The sequence below is a fragment of the Eptesicus fuscus genome, chromosome 6 (genome assembly GCF_027574615.1).
Source record: "Eptesicus fuscus isolate TK198812 chromosome 6, DD_ASM_mEF_20220401, whole genome shotgun sequence".
Lineage (NCBI taxonomy): Eukaryota > Metazoa > Chordata > Mammalia > Chiroptera > Vespertilionidae > Eptesicus > Eptesicus fuscus.
Genome location: NC_072478.1, coordinates 35,594,432 through 35,609,621, shown reverse-complemented (window position 1 = coordinate 35,609,621; position 15,190 = coordinate 35,594,432). Strand labels below are relative to the sequence as shown.

The 15,190-nt window shown below is 37.2% G+C and overlaps 2 protein-coding genes across 5 annotated transcripts in view; one reads left to right on the top strand and one right to left on the bottom strand.

Annotated features, from left to right (window-relative positions):
• The window catches only part of FBXO8 (F-box protein 8), a 41,011-nt gene extending 28,795 nt beyond the window's left edge, over nt 1-12,216 (bottom strand). The window contains exons 1-2 of one of the 2 annotated variants that reach the window (XM_054717641.1): nt 11,958-12,216; nt 8,271-8,319 (exon numbers count right to left, since the gene is read on the bottom strand). The gene's annotated coding sequence lies outside the window, so the exon portion shown is untranslated. The remainder of the gene's footprint in view (nt 1-8,270; nt 8,320-11,957) is intronic. The other variant, XM_008155241.3, reaches the window with a different exon arrangement.
• Nucleotides 12,217-12,610: 394 nt separating this feature from the next.
• CEP44 (centrosomal protein 44) overlaps nt 12,611-15,190 on the top strand; it is a 28,032-nt gene continuing 25,452 nt past the window's right edge. For 2 of the 3 annotated variants that reach the window (XM_054716948.1, XM_054716946.1), the window contains exon 1: nt 13,982-14,090. The gene's annotated coding sequence lies outside the window, so the exon portion shown is untranslated. Of the gene's footprint in view, nt 12,798-13,981; nt 14,091-15,190 lie in introns of those variants that run through there. The other variant, XM_054716947.1, reaches the window with a different exon arrangement.

Sequence of the window (15,190 nt, the reverse complement as noted above, 5' to 3'; positions counted from 1 at the left end):
TTTTTCTTTTAAAGCAGTTGTTGATACTGGGCAAGAACACAGTACAATAAACCATTTGAGGAAGATTAATATAAGTTTATCCGATAGAGAAAGGAAAGGGTGTTTATAGTGTTCCACCCCACTCCCAATCTTCCTCAGGGTGACAGGGATGTGCAATGTGAATGGAACTGTCAGAAAAGTCATAAAACTCTCAAAAAGACATGATATCCTTTGCAGACGTTGTGAAGCAAGTCATGGAGGGAGCGGTGTTGTGGACTCTGAAGTCCAACAGAGGAGTTTAAATCCTCACTCCACTGGTTATTACTTACAGGACTTTGGGAAATTTACTTGATTATTCTAAACTTTAGTTTCTTCATATATAATGTGGAAAATAACACTTATAGCCTAAAAGGCTGTTGTATTAGATGAGATAATGCATGTAAAGTTTCATTCCACAGCTAATAACCACTAAGATGTTATCACTTTGTTTTGACAAAATAATATTTTCACAAAGTAAAAATGATTAGTACTTTGGTAAAATATATTTAATGATGCTTAATTGCCCTCATGTTCTGTACACCAAATAAGCTCATTTGTTCATGTTGACACTTGCATAGCATGGTAAGGTTTATTTACATAATTCTTCATCCCCTATCTGATATTTTAGACATGGTTATTTGTTCCCTTCATAAAAGCAATTCTTTTACATCAATGACTACATTTTAAAAAACAACAACCAAAACCTAAAAAAATAAAATCCTGCCTTATGTTTCACAAAATGTTTTTAAACTTCAGCATGCCTTATGGTGGTGTCAATAGAAATGGCATGAAACAGGTCCTATGTTATCATGAGTAAGCTTCAACATTTGGCTCTAAAAGAGAGAGAAAATATGATAGTTTCATCCTGAGTTCTTGCATGATTTCAAACTCTTAAAATTTGTCATTTGTGTCAATTACTTGATCAAAAAATTAAGCTGCATAGTGGAATCACTGAGTAGGCTAAGAGTTTCAAACTAAATAAAAATTAAACACAAAAAGAAGTTTTTGTATTTGAAATAAATACTTTGGTATAAATATGGATTTTGTGATGAAATCACTGCTGATTATTTGTTCATTCAAAACAGAGATATTTATTTTTTGAAAACAATACTTACTCTTCTAAGAACACTAGAGGCCCAATGCATGAAATTTCATGCACTGGGGGATGGGGGTCCCTCAGCCCGGCTTGCGCTCTCTCACAGTCTGGGACCCCTCAGGGAATGTCTGACTGCTGGCTTAGGCCCGCTCCCAGGCCCCCTCACTCCTGCCACTGCGGCTGTGCTCGCCAGCTGTGAGTCCGGCCTGTGGGAGCACACTGACCACCAGGGGACAGCTCCTGCTTTGAGCGTCTGCCCCCTGGGGTCAGTGTGCGTCACAGCTACCAGTGGTTCAGCTGTTTGGTCGATTTGCATATTAGGGTTTTATTATATAGGATAATTAGTTTATTCCAGTGGTCGGCAAACTCATTAGTCAACAGAGCCAAATATCAACAGTACAACGATTGAAATTTCTTTTGAGAGCCAAAGTTTTTAAACTTAAACTTCTCCTAATGCCACTTCTTCAAAATAGACTCGCCCAGGCCATGGTATTTTGTGGAAGAGCCACACTCAAGGGGCCAAAGAGCCGCATGTGGCTCGAGAGCCGCGGTTTGCCGACCACTGGTCTATTCCATGTTAAGATAAAAAAAACCCAGTCAATTCTTATAGTTCTGTAAAATCACTGCAAACATGGAATTAGCAAATAATAAACCACTGCTCCTAGAAGAAATACAGGGTTAGGTTCCTGCGAGCCTTTGGACATGACGTTTTTACCAGCTGATCAATACATAATTTTGTTTTGTGTCTTTCTACTGATTTACTACCACAGAATTCACCAATTCTGAAAGAAGCTAATTTAACTGGTATTTTCTCTGTAAAGCACAATCACAGCCTTCTTAAACTTAGGAACACTAGACAGCTCTTCAGCGTTATACTTGGGGGCCATTTTAAATCACAAAATCATCAACAAACGGCACAAATGGGAAAACTGTGGCACTATATTAACCACAAAAATGATTTGTTTACAACATGAGAACTAAAGAAGGCAGAGCATTCGTTGCCTTATTCAAACTTAGCTGGAAATGTGTGTCTCCATGGATGCAAATTTTTGCAGCTCTGCAAATGTCCAAGAATGACTGGAAAAGTGTCAAGAAAATTGATTTGGGGATAAAAATATTTAATGAGTAGACGAATTCACTAATACAAAATCTACAAATAATGAGAACTGTAAATTAATACTATTCTAGATGGCCCATGCATTTTTCTTCCAGATGTGAATATATTTTGTTAAAGTTTATCATCTTCAGATCTATGCAATTATAAGGATCTTCAAAATGAAATCAAAGATATTTCTAAATGTGGAAATAGTATTTCATTATTTATTATCTGATAGAAATAAGCAAAAAAATTTCATAATTACTTAGGTTACAGAGGAGAAATTATGTTAACAAAAATCCTCTAGAAGATATCAAATTTTGAAAATTTTCTTTTCAGAGGACAAATTAAGCTATGTGGCGAGGAAAAAAAAAATCAAGGTAATTAGGACACTTATATATTTTCTTATTTTTCAAACTGACAATAAAATCGATACTAATAAACTAAGATTTAGATATTCTTAATAAGTTTAAATTCTTCATTGAGCATGGTTAACCCAAATATAATAAACCTGGAACTCCCTTTTAAATTGGATAAAGTATCAAATGAAGCAATGGCCAAAGAGGCAAATAAATATTATTCAGGAATTTATATTTTCCTGGAATTATGCAAACATGGCTATCAATTTAACTAATCTTGATTGCTTTAATACAGTGGTCAAACAATGCTCCCTCTGTCTCAGAGCTATTTTATATTGCTTGGTTTAAAGGTCAAATATTCGTGCTCAATTCTGTACTACTCACAAATGCACTCTATGAGTGGACAGGAGATTCAAAAACCTGGCACTAAAGGCTATTGAACAGGGATTGGTAACCATAATTAAGTGACCTTGAATACTCAGTGGTGCTATGGATAAATGTGTCATATCAGCTAAATGACAGAGGGGTATTTTATTTTCATTTATTTAAATTTTATAATTTGGTACTATCATATCTTACACTTCAAATTTAACTTTCAATTCCTAAAATCCTATGTGCCATGGCCCAGTAGCTAGGATAACATAAATGGATATTAACATGATTTTAGGACTGATTCCAGCATTTTTCTTTGGAAAATATTTACCAAGGAGAGTGCATACAGCTTCTTACTTAAAGATCCATTATGGAGCGAATAGCCACTATCACCTCTAAAGGATCTGTGGTGCCTGTCAATATTTTAGGCATGTTACATGTAGGGTTATTATACATCATTGATAATTCTCCTTCTAAAACAGCTCTTTTGGTATTACATAACTTAATTTTAATATTCTGAGCTCTAAAATTATTTCAATTCATTCACAGTTTTAGAAATAGGTTTTAAACGAGAATTAAGATAAATATAAATGGTAGGGTACCATCTCATGATCATGATTTATGACATAAGGCAGTGATTTTCAACTGGTGTGCCACAAGAATTTTTAAAACATGCAACACCTGACTATTCAGTCAGGGGTGCTGACCTCTTTTCCCTTAGATTGTCAAATTTAAAAAATGACAACAGCCAATACAACAGTAGTTGTCTGGTGTGAATGAATGAAAATCATACCTTTTTCTTTTTTTATCAGATCGGCAAAAATATATTTTTTGGTATGCTGCAGAATTTTAGTAGTTTATGTGTGCCATGAGATGAAAACAGTTGAAAGTGGCTGACATAAAATATCAATTGGACAGCAGATAGAAGAAAGAATGTTCTCACTTTTGAAAAAATCTTTTATGGTCAACTTTTGTCTTGATAGAAATATAAGATTGATTCCCCAGCTGGTTTGGCTCAGTGGATACAGCATCAGTCTGTGGACTAAAGGTTCCTGGGTTTGATTCTGGTCAAGGACACATGCCCGAGTTGTGGGCTCAATCCCCAGTAGGGGACGTGCAGGAGGCAGCTGATAATGATTCTCTCTCATCATTGATGTTTCTATCTCTCTCTGCCTCTCCCTTTATCTCTGTAAAAAAAATCAATAAAAATACATGTATTTAAAAAGATATAAGATTGAGCACAGCCCTAACCGGTTTGGTTCAGTGGATAGAGCGTCGGCCTGCAGACTGAAGGGTCCCAGGTTTGATTCCGTTCAAGGGCATGTACCTTGGTTGCAGACACATCCCCAGTAGGGGTGTGCAGGAGGCAGGTGATCAATGTTTCTCATTGACGTTTCTAACTCTCTCTCCCTCTCCCTTTCTCTCTGTAAAAAAATCAATAAAATATATATTTTTAAAAAGATTGAGCACTTATAATTATCACCTTTCCCTTCTATTAAAATAAGAGAAAATGAATAAAAATTGTAAAAACTAAACCTATGAAAGGAAAACAGGATGTTAATTGGAAATGAAATTTCAACAGATTTCTGTAACATGAGAGTGGAAGGGGATTGCTTACTAATGAACCCATGAAGAGGAAGGAGGAGAAAAGTGTGGAAGAGCAGGGAGAGAAGTACATTACAGAACCCTCAAGAGGCTTTTAGGGGTCCAAAATACAGAATAAAGATGGAAGTAATTCAGAGCAAAATGGGGAACAAAAAAAAAGGATTAACATCTCTGGGTCACTGTTTCTTTCTCTTTTTTTTTTAATATATTTTTATTGATTTTTTACAGAGAGGAAGAGAAAGGGATAGAGAGTTAGAAACATCGATCAGCTGCCTCTTGCACACCCCCTACTGGGGATGTGCCTGCAACCAAGGTACATGCCCTTGACCGGAATCGAACCTGGGACCCTTGAGTCCCCAGGCCGATGCTCTATCCACTGAGCCAAACCGGTTTCGGCCACTGTTTCTTTACTTACACAATAATGAAAAAAAAAAATCCCCCTTTACAATTTTTTGTGAGAATTAAATGTGTGCACATGGAACAATAGACCACAATTTAGCCACCAACACACATACATCATGTGTCTAGAATGCTTATGCATCTATTTCAACCCCTTTCCTTACCTAGGTAAAATGAAGAGGCAGGCGGTTTCACTAAAGAAATTGAATGACCTTAGAGAAAAGACTCCCCTCCTCTCCTACTCGCATTTACAAGTGGCCCAACATAATGGCTATCAGACCAGAGCAAGGGCAACCCTATGCAGATGCATACACCCATAGATCAACTTTTTATTGTCTTATTAAAGTGCAGCAGAGATACTTACACAACAATCACCTGGTTTATTTTTCCTGATTTCACCCAGTGACTCTTCAATAAGTTAAATTTAATCTTAATCTAATAGACATAGTTATAAAATCATCTACTTTACATGTGACATATTTTGAGAGTTTGAGTAGAGTAGGAATCCACTGAAACTCTGCTATATAGGAATATGATATGAATCCACTGAAACTCTGCTATATAGGAATATGATTCCAATCCACTTGGGATCCCCCACCCCTTCACCCTCTTAGGGCTACCAAGAAACTCTTTCTTAAATATGGATTATGAATGTCCAAAGCTTTTATTCTTAACCACCAAACCACATGCCCAGAGTTGTTAGAGCCCACAGATGGCAAAGGCAATCTACCATCTGTTTCTTCATCACTGGCTCGCATCTTTTACCTCTGTCACTGCTTGTTAGCTCCATTCTCTTTCCCAGCAGTGCTTCTCTTTCAGACTACTGTTCTTGTGGAAAGCACATAGGCTTTGATGTGAAAACAAGTCTGGTTCAAACGCCAACATAGAATCTGATGAGCCTGTAGTCTGTGGTCCTCATTTGCCTCATCAGTAAAATAATGGATAATTCTTACCCAATGGATACTTAGAGAACCTACCCACAGTAGATAGTTTACAATAAGAGATAGTTTTGTAGCCACCCCTCACGCCCTTTTAAATGATAACACTTATTTTGTGTTTTTTCCATTTCAGAGTACACTTGATTATTTTGTACTTAATTACCCGAGTAGTCATATCCTGGTTCTAAATTTCATTAATTTAGGATTTGTGAAATTTGGAGAGATTCCATTTACCTTTGATAGGAGAAGAAAATAACAACTAGTGAATATATAAAGTAGAAGCTAACTTTGCTTAGATTGATATATAAACACAAAGTTTAGCAAATAAGGTCAGTGATAACAAAGATACCGTTTTTGGTGTTAAGTACTAACATAATATTTAATCGCTATTGATATGTTAATGTCTGACAGAGAAATGGGTAGAAATTTTCTTGATACTGTTACTCTGAAGTGTGAATTTAAAATTGGAGCTCCAATTATGCCATATAGTGTGTGACTGTAAATACTTTAAACAAGCTTTCTGAGCTTCTATTTCTCATAAAAGAGGGGAATTCACTCCTATCTATTTTATAGGGTTGCTAATGAGCCTTAACTAACATAACATATATAAAAGCCTCTTTTAATTGGTAAAGCTGTATGTAGGTCCTACCTCACTTTCTTTTTTTCTAATGTAAACATCTGAGAAACAGCTATACCTATATTTTTTTTTACACAATTTTGGATGTAGTTTTCTCTTTTTAAAAAAAGTTTTAGTCTAAATGAATTTGTTGCAAACAGCATAAAGGAACTTCCACCTAGAAGGCAGTATACATTAGATTAATTACCAACAACCATATCAGTTAGTTTTTAAGAACAATAATACTTTTCTATTGACTTTCAGAAGATGGCTGTATTTCTAAAAGGGATGGTGTTTTGGACTGACTGCATTTGTAATGTCTTGCCTTTTTTCAAAAAGGCAGAGTATTTCTACAAAAGAATAAGACAGAAATTATTTATTAATAGTGGTTGGAATATCTAATAGAAAGCCTATATTTAAAATATTAAGCAGCTTTAGTCAAAACATGTCCTTGTGACAGTTAGACATCAAATAAAGCACTCTTCTATAAGAAAAGGCTAACAGAACTAAGGCTTTTAGTAATTCCATGACACTAAGCATTCAAATGGCACATGCTGTGGAGACAACTATAAGTAATAAAAGAATAGTTTATACCCTATGCAGGTAGAGAATACACAATGGCAGATGGGAAAAATATAAAGGAGGCTGAAGGTCTTAAAAAAAGCATTCTGCTTTAAATAATTTTGTTTGAAGCAAAACCATTCCCTACTTCTCTTCCTGAGCAAACAATGTTAAATTACTGGTTTGCAATTGACATGAAAAATCTCATTTAAATACTCATTATAAATGGTTAGTTTTCTTTGATATTTCTTAAGTGTCTACATGGTGGAATTTATAAATAAGAAATTGCCTGCCTCAGAGATAGAGATCTAAAGTATGTACCAAAAGAGTTATCTCTCAAATGCAATGTATATTAAGATTTAAAGATCAGGAACGTTCACTTATTTGTACCCTTTTGACAATTTTCTTTTTTTTCTAGCAGAAAGAAGTAACAACTATATTTTTGTTTTTAAAAATCTGTGATATTTTCGTATTACTCAATGGCATAGGAACACAGGAGATTCTGTGAGAAAATATTTTCTATGAGACATTTAGAATCAATTTGGCAGCCCAGCATTTACTTCTCTACTTCCAAAAGAACAGACCACCAAGGTAGTTTAGAAAAGTCTGAGTAGAGAATTAAAAAAAAAAAAAAAAAAAAGGAAAGGAAAGAAAAAAACCTGATAACCAATCACACCTCTAAAACTGAAAGGCAACAACTGTAAAGAAATGAAGGAAGGGTCCGTCCACAAGGAGGTCTTTCTAAGGAGAAAAGGGAAATAGCTAAGGACTAAGAGGTCACAGGGTACATTAAACACATAAAAAAAACCCACTCATTAAATTTAAAGATCTGGTCCTGCAAGAGCAGTTTTTGTTCCTAAAAGGCATACCAGTTGTACTTGTTTTAATTCACAAAGATTTACAATATTACTTTGTTTTCTGGAGGGTTTTTCCTGTTCTTTAATTTGATTCTATAATGAGTGTTACCAAATGGCATCTAAACAAATGTAAAAATTAAGATGCGTCATTTAAATGTAACCCAAAAGCTGAGAACTGTGTGCCTATTTAATTTCTTCAGCTTCTTTTTCAAAAAATGTTCCACTGTCTGTTTTAACTTTTAAATAAATTTATCATATTTCTCACCAGCATTATTTTTAATTACACGGGTTCTTACTTAACTGCACTATTTACTCAACCCAATTATAATCAGCAGCTGCATATCCCAACTCACCTCCTCAGGACATACCACACTCCATGCCCACCAACCACCATGGCCATTCCTATGAGAGTTGTGGAATTAAAAACAAAACAAAGACTGTAACTCTTACTGAATTACTTTTACACAAACCAAACAATGTATTAAAATAAAATAAATATCAAAGGAAGCCCCAAATAGGGGGAAAATCAGAAATGAGCTGAGAAACATCTAATAATAAAGATTCCGACATAAAACATGGTTCTGATTCAGGCTCCTTCTTTACCTAGTTGTGGGTACTGAGCAAGTCACTTAAATTTCAGTCTCAGTTTCCTCACCTGTAATACAAGGGTTTTGAACTTGATGATCCCTAAGGTCTCTTTTAGCTATAAAATTCTATGATTCTATAAAAGTGAAATGAGAAAACATTCTTTTAGAAGGTAAAATGAAGAGGTGATGGAGACAGATGTATGTATGTGTGTTTGAGTGTATTTAGCATCTGCCCTTCCCATCTCTCTTTTCCATGTTCATGACTTCTACAAATCACTATTCAGCATGAGCCAATAGGGGTTCGTTCTCCAAGCATGATTCACTTGCTAAAATCTCGCTCCTTCTTTCAATCAGTTTATGAAATCCTGTACAACCTATTCTTGAAGAATATGCAAATTGCTGATTACAGAGCTAAACTCCCTAAATCTGCTGCATAAATTTGAAACCACAAATATCTTTTCTCATCTCTATATCACAAAAGTATTTGCCCCAAATATGATGTAATCTTACTAAGTCAGGACATTTTAGTTTTAGTGTAGAATCTATGTCAATAAATTTGTCAGAATAACAAAATGATGAGAAAAAATAAAGAAATGGGGAACATAAGTTTTTAGAAGTAGATGTATGATATTAAAGTTGTTTTAAAATTTTAAGTAAAATACTTCAATGAAAAAGTATCATGGGTTAGATGTATGTTTCACAGACTTTCAATATTAATTATTTTGATGCATTATCACAGGCCAACCATTAGTCTGTTTCCAAATTTGAATCAAGATATAGAAAAAAATAGTGTACACAGAAGTTGGCTAATCAATGAACTATAAAATCATAAATCTGAATGACTAATTTCAATGTACTACGATTAAAAAAGGTCATCTCTTGGTAATTCAATGTTTTAGTTTATACAAAACACAACAAACACACAAAACATTCCCTATTAAACTGATCATACATAATAAATTACAATTCATGTTTTAGCTTATCTAGAAGTTATTACCTTAAGATATTTTATGGGAGAAAGTACATCAACTGTGTTACTTTTGTAAGCATCTGTTTAAAATTTTGCAGCCATCTAAGGGCCCCAAACTACTATAAATGAAGTATGTTAACCTGATAGGGAGCCCCAATTTAAAAGCCAAATTTACAATCTGAGAATTGACACAATCAGGCTGGTATTAAGCCCCTGAGGGATAAGAGATAAACTTGAGTAATACTTTACTTACAGATAAGGATTTACAACATCTTTCAAACTTGGAAGAAGCATAGACATTTTTACAGTGGGTCACAGCCAAAACAGTGTCACAAGAAAACCTGAAGTCTATACCTTTAATTTCTGATAAACTTATATGGTTCATTGACAAAAGCTGTGCTGGTCATGTACATCCAGGTAATGCTGGAAAAGGTGGTACCTGCCACCGAATAGTGCATAAAAACAGACATACAAGATACAGTTAGTTCCACTCTAGGACATGCCTCTCCCCCATCCCTTTTTGTTCTCATACCACCATAAAGACTGCCACTGATCTGCCTTCTTTCCACACCAGAAGGCTTTCCTCTACCCTTTCCTAACTTCTTTCCTCCTTAAAAGCTAACGTTGCTCATGTTTGCTTTGATACAATTTCAACCATATAAAAAGGCAATGAGTAAGGAATACACAATCTCCAGCTGTGATATGCTCTGCTCACAGAGACCTTAAAAAACAAGCATTCCTCAGATACACATCATCCCTCAGGCAGTTTCCCAAGCAAAATAATAAGCCTCTCTTCAAATAATTAGTGGGGGGGGGGGGGGAGAGAAAAAAAATTTTTCCAAGAGAGATAAGGCTTGTATAAGTTTGTTTATTTCTTTACAGTCTGACCGCATTTCTACTCAGTTATTCCTATCTATTAACTCCTAAAATTTATCAGGCAGGGTATCTGTTAGGCAGCCTCTAAGATGGCCCCCAAAGATCCTGGCATCCTGGGACTTAAGCCCTTGTGTAATCCTCTCCAGATAGATTTTGGGTTGGATTATTTACTCACTTCCAACAAACAACATGGCAGTGATGATGGGAAAAAACTTCTGAGATTAGGTTATAAAAGACTATAGAGAGAGTCTTTGGGACTCTCGGTTAGATGGAAGCCAGGTGCTATACTGTGAGGCAGCCCTATGGGGAAACCCATGTGGTGGAAAAGCAGGCCTGCCAATAACAAGGTGAATGCACTAGGAAGTGGATCCTTCTACCCCTCAGAGGGATCTTCAGGTGACATCTCAGCCCCCATTTACAGCTTGACCACAACTGCATGAAAGACCATGAGTCAGAGGTGCTCTGCTGAGCTTTTCATGAATTTCTGACCCACAGAAACTTTGATATAATAAATCCTTGTTATTTTAAGCAGCTAAATTTGGGGGCAATTTGTTACTCAGCAATGGATAACTAATGAAGTATCTAATCAGACAAACTGTCAAGTTAACTGGATAAAAATGGGAAGTTTCTTACTCAACCTGAAAAAGTAGAAAAAAATGTATTCTTCATTCTGCTCAATTTTGCAAACCATTTTCTTAGGTGGGGGGGAGGGGAGGGCTCCTACCTCAGAAATAAGGTCACCAAACGCCAAACATTAAAAGAGGGAGAAGAAAAACTGAAATGGAAAACATAAATTAGCTCCACCTTGCAGTAGTCAACATCATGATATACTGATTTAGACAGAAACACCTGGGATCCTTTAAAATCTAAATTCCACTTGTTAAAACAAGCACACTCAATTACTAAATTACCAAACCTCAACAAAACATAAACAGAACCTAAAAATAAAACAACGAAAACCTTAAATGGCTGAGGATTAGGAATCATTTATGTTATGTCATCCAATTAACAATATTTAATTGAGCATCCACCATATAAGAAACTAAAGCCCAGTTACAGAGAAACAAACAATAGAGGACAAACGAAGACTCTTTCAACTTGATAACCAAAGTTTGATAACTGAAGCAACTGGCAATCTATCGTGACTTTAACTGTGTTTGCATTCTTATTACTGAAAAGTATGTAAAGAACCTAAAACTGTGCACCAAAAAAAAAAAAAAAAAAAAAAGCCACAAAAGTAACAACGGACACCAAACCTACTTTGCTTGAAAAGCAACACTTGGGTTAGAAGATAATCATTGCCCCTTCTCGGCTTTATTTCAGAATGAAGTTGGGTCACTACGTAGGGTCCCGAGCTGACCTTAATGGCCTAGAAAACCCAAGGAACACACCTACTCCCGCCTGCTGACACCGCCTTATTCCTCACTGTAATAAGCCGTCACCGCTGTCACTCAAGAAGCTTTGCACTGTCATTGGTCCCAAAGTCTTGCTGGTTGGCAAGTTTCTACTAACTAGCGAGCACCAGTTATCTTCATTTCCGAGGAGAGAAGTGGGGGTGTGGGGGGGAAAGAAGCAAGAGCTCTGAAATACTAGGCTGACGCTTGTACCTGAGCGACCTGCGATCCCCACCGCCGCCGCGACGAATCGGCCTCTGGACGGGGGCTTTCAGCCAAAAAAGAAAAGAGCTCAGCCGGGAACTGGTGCCCAGGCCATGGAGAAGCCGGCTCAGACGTTCCTGGCTCACGCCGGTGGGGGTGAGGGCGGCGAGAATCCCAGAAAGAAGCACCGGCTTCCTCCAAAGGGAGCGCACCTCAAGCTGCAGCAGCGAGGGCTGCCGACAGCCTGAGGTTTGACGTTTCCTATTGTTGCCGGAAGTGACGTGTGAGGTCTGAGGCTGAAAGCAAAAGCATTTTTATCTCCGTCGTTTACGATTCGTTACAGTTTCCCCGTTTCTCACGTCGCCCCCCCGAGCCACTCTGGGCATCAAAACTGGGGGCCAATTTCTCCTCTGCAGTTTGGGATCGGACTGGCTGTGGAGAAGGCTCTCAGCAGAGTCAGCGTCCTCGGGGGTCTGGACGAACGTGGTGTGGAATCTGCAGCGAGGAATCGTGGAGCGTGGGAAGCCTGCAGCTCTGAAGGTCCGGCCGCGCTGCGTGGCGGGCTTTGACCCGCTGTTGCCGATACAAACGGTCGGCGCGAGAAGCGCGCCCCGGCGCGGGTGTGCGGCCGCCGGCATTTGTTGCTGGAGGCTGGGCTCCAGGGCTATCTCTGGTTGCATAGGACCCCCCCCCCCCCCACCTCCAACCCCCCTCCCTTACGGAGTCCGCTTCTTTGCTCCGTGGCTGCTGGGTGAGCACCGAGGAGCTGGCGAGGCTGCACCTTAGATTGGGCTGAGGTCTCCTCTCTTGATGCCTTTACCGAAGCCCCGGGTGGGAGCGAATGACCAGGTCTGTCCTTTCGTGTTTTCATACTTTTAAATCTAGTGGAGTGGGGAGAGCCCCTAGACGTGTCTTGCCTATATATACCCAACTGCTTAGGTCCCTTCGTGACAACGCAGAACCGTGGCAGCCCACCCTCTGAGACGTGGCTGTGATTTACGGTAGGGAAGTGATAGACTGATTCCTCCTATTGGAGCCTCAGAGCTGAGGGGCGTCCCAGCTCCTCGGAAATATTGACTAGAAGGGAGAGATGAAAGGAGTGGGTGAGTTCCTTGCTTGCATCTCCCTGGTGTTTCAATATTTTTCCATTTTCCTAGGGGACTCTTGATTTTTCCCTCACTATGAAAAAAACAAAACCAATCTTGACGTTTTGATTCCGGAATTAGGTCTGTATGAACCTGTTTTTCTAAAGTTGTCCAAACCTTTCAACAGTTTTATATAGGAGCACGACAGTCCTACTGAACTCTGTCTATACTTGTCCCTTACTTCCTTTGTTCCACCCCCACCCCCATTTCCTCAGTGTTTTCTTTCCCAGCCCTTTCTTCCCTATCTCTTAGAACAGCATTTCCCCAATATCTTTTGTGCAAAGTTTTATAAACGTAACTTTTCCTCATTCTACTCCTCTATTTTTGATACACGGTTTTTAGATAATATCTAGCATTATGAGCAATGTCATAAACTTAAGTCATCAAGCATAATTGCTATAGTCAGTGTAGTTACTTCATTTTGATTAAAAAAAAATCACTGAGTTTAATGGCATTCCATTGGCAGGCATCCTTGCATGACCTCCAACAGCCATGATCTCTAGCTAGATTGAAAATTGGGTTCAGTTGGGCAGATCTAACTTGGGGAGAGAGCTCTGGAGGAAGCTAAGGAAGCAATATTGAGACCATCTTAATGGTTGAATCTATGCTACAAGCTGAGTAATATCTTCTTCTTTTACTTTTCTTTGATACGGGTTATAAAGTGTAAATGTTATTTTTTTAAGTTACGTTATTTTTCATCTCTGAAAGTATTATGTTAAAATGTGCATAAGTTAGAGATCGACTTCTTTTAATATCTTAATTTTTAATTTTGTAGTAAAGACTTTCATGAAAATATAGAGCAGTAACTATAATTTTTTCTATAATTTCACATTTTGTATTCCTTTATTTTTTTATTTCGTTTTTATCACTTATCTTCTTCACCTACAGATCCAAGCTGTACTTGTATCTTATTCTTCTTCAGAATATATATTCTGCTGGTACTGAAGAGGATGTGTTCCAGGGACATACTTTATGGTCAGAAATTCCATTACCAGAGGTAGAAATAATGAGACATTGATAATAATGAGACATTGATGTATGTTCCAGAACTACAGAGAAAAGAAAGATGGAATAGATACTATAAAGTGTTAAATGAAATTACATGTACTAGAAAGATGGAATATACAGGATTAAAGGAAGTCTGTGGGGAGAAATGCAATTTATATTAAAGTTGTAGAATGTCTGAGGAGAAAAGGTACTGCAAGAAGAATTGTGTTAAAAATAGATATGTCTGGAACTTAACCTCAGACCTTCTATAATGGCCAATGACAATTACCAGCTTAGTTCCCACATCATCTTTTCCTGGAAAGTAAAGGCTGGTCATGTTCTGAGAAGTCATCTCTCTTCTTCCATATATCTGTTGACCCCCAATCATCCTAAACGGTGTTAAAAAAGATTTGCCTTTTCGGCCAGTATTTTGTATAATGTGATTTGAGGATTACTTCCTTTTCTAGTTATCTCCCATTTGAAAGGACCTGAAATTCCTCCTGCCTAAAAATGTAAATGCTTAGTTGAAGTAATTGATTGGCTGAAAAATAGTGATAAAATGCATGAGTGTATAAAAATATAGTCAATAACCTGTTCTTTACCATATTGATAAAGGAGAGGAGATTTGGATCAGGAAGATAGTGTGCTCCTAAAATAGAGGAAAGGTTCAGAATGTGATGCCTAGGAGCTTAAACTAGAAAGTTTACTAAATTTAGGATTTTGCACATTGTTAGCCTTATTGCCTCTAGTTAGAGAGAAGGTATGTAGAGAGATGATTTGTATCCTGGGCAACTGCTGGGAGGTTGACTGGGGGAAAGATCATGCTAACTCTACTTCACCTGATTTGTGAATTGTTCTGTTTTGTTTTTAATATCAATGGCTTCACTTTAAAGAAGCTTCATTCCCAGAGGATTCATTGCTCAAGGTGTTGTTATCTATTATTTTCCTTCTATGAAGTGTCCATGGACAGTTACAAGTAGATATTTTTAAGTGTGTTATTGTGCTTTGCCTTAGTGGTTGACTAGACTTATAGTTTAGGTAAACTATATCTCTTTCATCTCTTTTTAGCAAAGGTTCTTAACTATTTATAAAAATATATTTATTTATTTT